This window comes from Drosophila innubila (assembly GCF_004354385.1).
Source record: "Drosophila innubila isolate TH190305 chromosome 2R unlocalized genomic scaffold, UK_Dinn_1.0 1_C_2R, whole genome shotgun sequence".
NCBI classification, from domain to species: Eukaryota; Metazoa; Arthropoda; class Insecta; order Diptera; family Drosophilidae; genus Drosophila; species Drosophila innubila.
Window position 1 is genome coordinate 5,310,026 of NW_022995374.1, and position 7,709 is coordinate 5,317,734.

The window sequence follows — 7,709 nt, forward strand, 5'->3', positions numbered from 1 at the left end:
TGGTTTTTCTACTGATAACACTTGGCACAAATGTATGTATATATACATATATATATACGACGCCCTGTTGACATTTTAATATCAATCTCCATCAACATGGCGCCATTGCGGATGCGGATGCGGATGTGCTGAAGTTGGAAGGAGAATTGCAATTTTTGCAATCCATTAAAAGATAGATAGAGTGAAGAGAAAATAAATTAAGCTAACAGGAAAAACACACATGCAAATTAAGCATATTACGATCAAATGGATAACACCTGTCTTTGGGGGTGGGGTGGAAGGGGAGATAACCAAGGGTTGACAGCGTCATCGAAGCGAGAACACAACACAATGCCAAACATAAACAGTTGAAGATGATGCAGACACACACACACACATACTACATGCGTGTGATTACTAATGTTTGCTAGTGTGTGTGCGTGTGTTTGTGTGGCAGTTAGCAGAGGGGTGGGGACTGGGTTTCATTTATTTACACTTCACTCAGTTGGCCAATGGCTGCTGTTCACTTCGCGCACGTTTCGCATTCAGCTGAATTCTAATGATTTGATGTTTTCTATTTTCAAAATTGTAACTTTTGCCGCTTTGCGCACCGAACGCTTTCAACTACAACGAGGAACTGAAATGGCAGCGAAATAAAAGCAATTCGGCAAACTCAACAAAAGCTCAAAAGCGAGCGCAATGAAATGGAAACGAAACAGAGCGACTCTTTCAGCTAAGCAGAAGTGAGTGTGAGTGTGGCAGAAGGAGAGAAAGTATGTTAGTATGTTAGCTATGGGTTGAAAGGGAGCAGGTTATATGAGTGAGTGTTCTATGTTGCGACAGGGACACTTGTAGCACATCCGCAAACATGTTGCTAGGCCAACAACAAAATGTTGCAGCAGCTATTAAAACTGTTGCTTGCGTGTGCCACAAAAAAAGGAAACTTTGGCTATTTCCCAGGTGTAAACAAAATGTGGTTTTTAAAATTTAAATGCTAGCTGTTGTTTGTTAGTTTTATAAACTGCCAAAATATCAAGTGCAGGCAATTAATATCTACACTAAATTTTATTCATGTGTGTGTGTTGTGTGTGTGTTTTGTTACGAGCAGCATTGCTAAGTAAACACTTTTATTTGGCCATCTGCTTGCTGATAAGATAAACAATGCGAGCTAGCGTTTTAACGGCTTTAGAAACATTTATTATTGTTGTCGTTCTTGTTGTTGTTGCTGCTGCTGCTGTTTGCCTGCAATGTATGTCAATCCCGGGCAGCATCGTCGAGCAAAGCCAGCCAGGATGAGCGAGAGTGAGAGTGAGCGTGAGGGAGAGAGAGAGCGCAAACACTGTGTGCGTGAGAGAGCTTTCATTCAGTTGCTGCTCAATTGCTAAGGCAGCGTTTCATTCCGTTTCATTTCCATTCCGTTGTGTTTGGCAATTGGCGCGCATTTAAAATGCATGGCATGGCGCCTTTAATATTTTGACGTGCATTAAATTAAGCATCAAATACTCATTACCTTAATTATTTACTGCCAACAACGTGGTCTGCCATTGCTTAACCTTGGCTGATGACTGAATAAACATTTGGTTGAATGTACAAATGAAATATTTAAAGAAATTCACATTCGTTTTTCTTTTTTTTTGTCCTGGTCTCTTATGACATTTGTGCGACAAAACAACCCTTTCAGGCAGCAAACATTTGTTTAGTCCTGTCACACAGCACACACATGCACACCACATAAGGATACGTACACATGTAAGTCTTACAAACAAGGATTTAATGCTCTTTTGTGCCATTGTCGCAAATTAGGTACGAAGATTTATGAGCTGTAACTGAGAGTACGCAAAACAGCGCAGACCACATCATTAAAGCCACAGAATTTAAAACATAATCATTATTAGGATAGTAATTGTGAAAATAATTTAAAGCATAAGCATTTTCATAAAATCCTTCATTAAGACAACTTGAAATGCGTAAGTTACTCCGTTCAATGCTTCCATTTCCTTTCCCGCATGTTGCATGCCACATGCCAACAGATGCCAACGAACTTTTGGCAATCGCACCCCAACTCCCAAGAGAAAAGCTCCTTCCAACACAGGTGTCTTCGTTCGTCAGCAGCAAATTAAACACGATTAGGGAGCAACAACAATAATAAGAGCTTTAAGAATGAGTTGTGCTTGAGCATTAACACATCGTATCCCTCTCTAATTTTAGCTCTATCTCTCACTCTCTTAGCTTGACTCACTCTCTCTAACTATTACACAGTAGCTGCCATAAATACGCCTACAACAGTACCATCAGTTTCAAAATATAATAGTTTATAAGCTGCTGCGAATTTATATAACAGGCTTAAGTCAATTTCCCAAAATAAATACAATTCATTGCTTTAGTTTTATTTGCTTTTCAACTTTCAATCTGTATTTATTTTACATAAATTATGAGTCAACAAATTAAATTAAATGCAAAAAATGTATTTTCATAATAAAATTAAAGTAACCATGGTATTTTCCAGCATGACATAGCAAACAAGAAATTTAATTAATTTAATTTCTCGAAATTGTTTAAGTTATTAAGTCTTTAATATCGCAAATATAACATTTTTATTTTTCCTCGGCTTTGTCAATAGTTATAGTTGAATCCCTGACTCTTCCTCTATTTGCAACCGACTCTGTATGTGTGTGTGTGTGTTAGTGTTTGTGTATCTGTACGCACTTTGGTGCTGCTGTTGCATAAATTAATTAATTCACCAAATATCAGACATCAGCATCCAGTCTAGTTTTCAATCAGAATTTGTTCCACTTCAAAGCCTGTACACAGTGCGTATGCGTAATTGTTATAAGCATAAATCAACAACTGGCAACTCGTCCAGAGTTCTTATGGCCAAAAGTGTCAGAGAGGTTTCATATTTTTATTAAATGGGTAACAAAACAGCATTTTAGATGCTCGTATATCTAAACTTTTATGCTAGAAAAAAAGCCTGATAAAGAAAACAGTTGCTTCATCCATAGACCTGATAAACTTTCTTTCAGTTGCTTTAAATGCCCATAAAAATTCTATTTATATATATTGTGGCAGTTCAGCTTCGATTTATGTTGTGCTTTTAAATTTCTTACTAAATAAAATTATATTTTTCATTCCACTTCTCTCTACTTAGCTGGAGTGTCAAAATGCGTGCAGCTCTCAAAACTGAAACTTAATCCGCTTGGCTAGAAAATTCCAGTACCAGCAGTTGGTTGGAGCCCTTGAGGGGGTTACTGGTTGAGTGCCTGCGGACAATGTGGCAAAATTTGCTGCCAAAAGTTACAGTTACCCAACAGCATTATCAACTACCTAGTTAGTGAATGCAATTGCAGCAGAGCACCTGACTTAAAGCTGCTGTAATTTTCATTCTGACTGATTTCTATTTGTTTAAATTTAATTGCTAAATTCATCGTGTTATTAATTCGAAAATGACTTTTCCAAATTCATATATATTTTTACTCAGTGAGTATAGGTGCGTATAATCAATTGTTTAGTTAATAAAATTGTATGTTAAGTCAGTACTACAACTTAATTTTTTTTTTATTGAGCAACATCAATCATTATTTTGTAGGAAAAAATAAAACTATAGGAATAATCATTTTTCGAAAAAATTATGTTTCAAAATAAATTATTATACTGTAAGTAAATCAATAAAAATTAAAAGTAGACATTATATTATACTTTTTATAATAAAACTTATACAGGGGTGCCACAGAAAACGAAGCCAAATGTAATAATTTTTTTAAACAATGAAATAGAAAATATTTGTAATTTAAATTCTTTTATTACAGAAAACTCTCTCTCTTTAAATAAATTATATAATTTTCCAACAAATTTAATAACGATTCTACTTATAAATTATCTTCGTATTACTTTAATTGTTGCAGTAAAAATTACTAATTAAACCAAATCCCTAAAATGTATGGAGTTTTGTTAGATTTTCGGTTGATCTCGCTTTCTGATAATGCTTACAGTCTCTGTACAAAACTGCAGGACTCATAAGCTTATCGTAAGACTTTAAGCGTTTCAGTTCCGAGAGAAATTATAACTTGTTGAACACATCAATAAGAAGAGAGAAAATCAAGGGATTTCCCAATTGGTAAACTGCCTAATGGCATGTTTTGTTAGCATCAAAAAAACATGGTAATATAATGCCTTTTGGGACTTGGGACAGGGACTCAGAGTGAGACTGAGGCATGTCAGTTGCCTGGTTTACAAACTCCAGTTTAGCCGAGCCATCCTCGTGCCTGTCAAGCGTTGCGTCCATTTGATGATGCATTGAACAGACCCTGAATGGTTAATGGCGAGATGGGTGTTGGGTTAGCTGTTTGGCTTATGGACGCTAATCCATCAACAGCAGTCAGGCTGATTGCCGACAGCCGCCATCAAAACAAATCCAATAAAATGTCCTGTTTCTTTTTTGCGTTTCTGCCCAGAGGAACCACAGCAACAGCATCGCGGAAACACACCTCATGCGCCATTGGAATACATATTCGAAAAGCCCTAAAAATCCATATTCATTGAGGTGTACGATGGTTTGGATTGTGCGCGGATAAAAGGAGGAGTACTATAGAAATAAACAAATGCATTTGCCTTGGCTAAGCATCACCTGCAATCACGACTGATCCTTCTGACAGAGTCCCCTGAGAAGCAAACAGAACAAATTGTATTTAAGCATTTTTTTATGCTTCAATAAAGTTCAATAAAATGACATCAAAGTGGAAAATGCTCGCACGATTTCCACGCATTCTCAGTTAACGGTAATGCCAATGAAAAACGTCAAGTAAATTAAAGTCTGCCTTATAGGCATTTCATTCCACTTGAGTTTACGGCAAGTAAAAAATAAAAAAAAAATGACAGTGCTGAAATTTCCGATGCCATAGCCATGTCAAGAGGTCAGACGGACGCACAGCTGGCATTGATGGACAGCGGCAGAGGAGGGGAACAGATGGGGAACCTTTGGCCCCTAATCTGCCATCTAGGCATATTCAAAAAGGTTCTAAAAAACTTAATATAAACATGCGTTAGCTGGAATTAAACAAATTTAAAAACATTATATGAATTTCAGTTTGATTTCAGCAAAAGTGAATTTGTTTTAGGCACAAAATAATATAAAAACCTTTTAAATTTAAGAGTGGTAAAATAATTTTCTTTCAGAAACTCATATCTTAATTTTTTGGATAATATTTCATACATAAAATCCACACAAATCCAATAAGAAATCTACAAAATTTGCTGAGAAGCCTGAATTTCTTATGATTCGCGAGCTTAACATGTTTTAAAGCCAACTGTGTTGCTTAATTTAAGCTGCATAAAGTTAATCATTCTTGAATTTATCTAAAATAAAATAATAAAAGCCACATTGAGCAAAATTTGCTATGACAAGAACCTTCTTTTTTGGGCTTCATTTAGTTGACGGAGGCATTTAAAGAATGCTTTATTTTGATGTTGTTATTTGGGCCAGTTTCATTTGCATGCCATTGACCAAAAGCCGTGCCCTTATTTAACTTGGCCATTCTGTGTCTTGGTTTTGGTTCATATCTATATCTAAGTAATGGCATGTCACTTTTAATTTGGCCAACGATTTATATAATATTCACAATCCACCCAAGCCACGCAATTTCTGTGACTTCCCTTGGCAATTGCTTTTCCTATGAGACGCCCCAGTTCATTTTCAATAAAAACAAAGACGGCCTAACAGACACAGAGTAGAGGGAGTGAGAGAGAGAGAGAGAGAGAGACAGCTTTATACAAAGTGAGAGAGAAATCTTCATTGTCCTTATCTGATGGTCTTAAGCACACTTGTCTGCTGGTACGAGTATATTTCCATTATGTGAGTTTGTCCTGTGTCCTGTATGCTGTGTCCTTGGCATTGTTTAGTGCGGTTAGCTATTGCCACTGATGCTTTAAAGCCACACAAACTGGCTTCAATGACAGCAATTAGCCAAAATAGAAAAGAAAAAACAACTGGCATTTAATTGTTATTAATCGCAAGTTGTATAAAGAGAGAAAGCAGAAGAGACAGAGGGTAAAGATTTCGAGATACTGAGAAATTAAGTAATATTTATGTTGGCAATGCGATTGTTATACGGAAACTCAAAACGATTGACGTCCAACAGACTATGCTACACTTAAAAAAAAAATGTAATAAAATCAAAATTTTGGTCTGAAAACTAAGAACTTTGGTTTTTAAAATGCGTCAAGAACATACAATTCTTAAATTAAGAAATAAAATTTTGTTTTTAAGAAAATTTAGAATAACACCAAGTTCATATAATTTAAGAATAAAGGTTCTTAAAATTTAAGTCAAAAAATAAAAAAATTATAAATGATTTTTAAGTTTATAATTTTTCATCATTGCTTTAATTTGAATTTATATACAGTTTATTCTGTACAATTAAAGATTTTTATTCTTGTATTAAGAACTTAGATTTTTGAGATTAATATTCTTAGTATTATAAATACGGTCTTTAAAAGGCCTTACTTTAAGAACAAAGTATTTAAAATGAATGTTCTTGATTCTAGAAGCTGGTCTTGTTTTCAGTGCACTCGCTATAAATATACGCCTTTCATGACTCTAGCTCTGGCTCTGGTCCTGGCCCTGGGTGGTGTACTGTCGCATCCATTAATAACACTGGATTTTCCACTTGAGGTCTGACAATGCCAGCGGCAGCACTCAACATGCTTCAAGTGCGTATCCGTGTCGGTGTCGGTGTCGGTGTCCATGTCCATGTCCTTGTGCCTGCCTTTCACTCCAATTAATCTCACACGCTTTTGGGCTTTAAGGGACCTCCTCCCACCTCCCACCACCCACCAGCCAGCACCCCTCAACTCTTCGCTTTCACTTTGCTAGGCCCAATGGCATTGTTGCCTGTCTGTGATTTCAATTAAACGCGCAAAACTAAGTTATGAGGATAAATGCCACTCGTCAAATGGCAATCAATTAGTCAATGCTTTTCAGCAGACAGTGTGAGTCGTCATCCCCTGGTCGTACCTGACATAACATAGTTGCCAGCCAGTTTGTGTAGGAGAAGAAATTACTCAATTACGATATTAAATTTAATGCCCAAGACAAGGGCAAACGAGGTCGCTTTTGATCGCACTAAAAGCTTTAATAACTGTAAATTGCTTTCACAGCATTTTGACAGCAGTCCCCCTTCCATCCCACATTCCCCCGACTTACCTGCATGCCAACGTGCCACTTGTCGCCCTTCTCGACTACGACCACGACTTCGACTTCAGCTTCGACTTCGGCTCTGGTATTTCCATTTCGCTGAGGCGCGTGACCAAATATTTAAGGACACTCGACGTGAGCAGCACTTTGAGTGCAAATCGAAGCTGGAACGCTCGACTCCAACCTGCTTGGGAGTTCAAGTTAAAAGCTATCGACCTGCATTCCAATAACAGCATAACAGCATTTCGACCTCGCTAAAAATCCAATTAAAGTTTACTTTAACAGCGTTTTTCAGCTCAGCCATTAACTAATGCCAAAATCCGCTTAAAAATTTAATACTTGCACCTGTTCAAAAGGGCTGCCTTTGGGGGATTGTGTAGAAAAGCGGATTTAATGTTGATACTCAAAAACATGAATATAATTTGCGATTTCAATATGCCGCTGCTTGTCCAGTCAACATTTCAGCCAAAAGGCAAATGCAGAAACAACAACAAAGACAAAAAGTTTGTCCTGTGTGCCTTGGAGCAACATCAGCCCTAAA

At 36.9% G+C, this 7,709-nt stretch overlaps 1 protein-coding gene across 1 annotated transcript in view; it reads right to left on the minus strand.

Moving 5' to 3' along the window:
- The window catches only part of LOC117784554 (NACHT domain- and WD repeat-containing protein 1), a 43,649-nt gene extending 43,029 nt beyond the window's left edge, over positions 1–620 (minus strand). Inside the window, exon 1 of the mRNA XM_034622311.1 lies at positions 474–620. The gene's annotated coding sequence lies outside the window, so the exon portion shown is untranslated. The remainder of the gene's footprint in view (positions 1–473) is intronic.
- Positions 621–7,709: the final 7,089 nt, after the last annotated feature.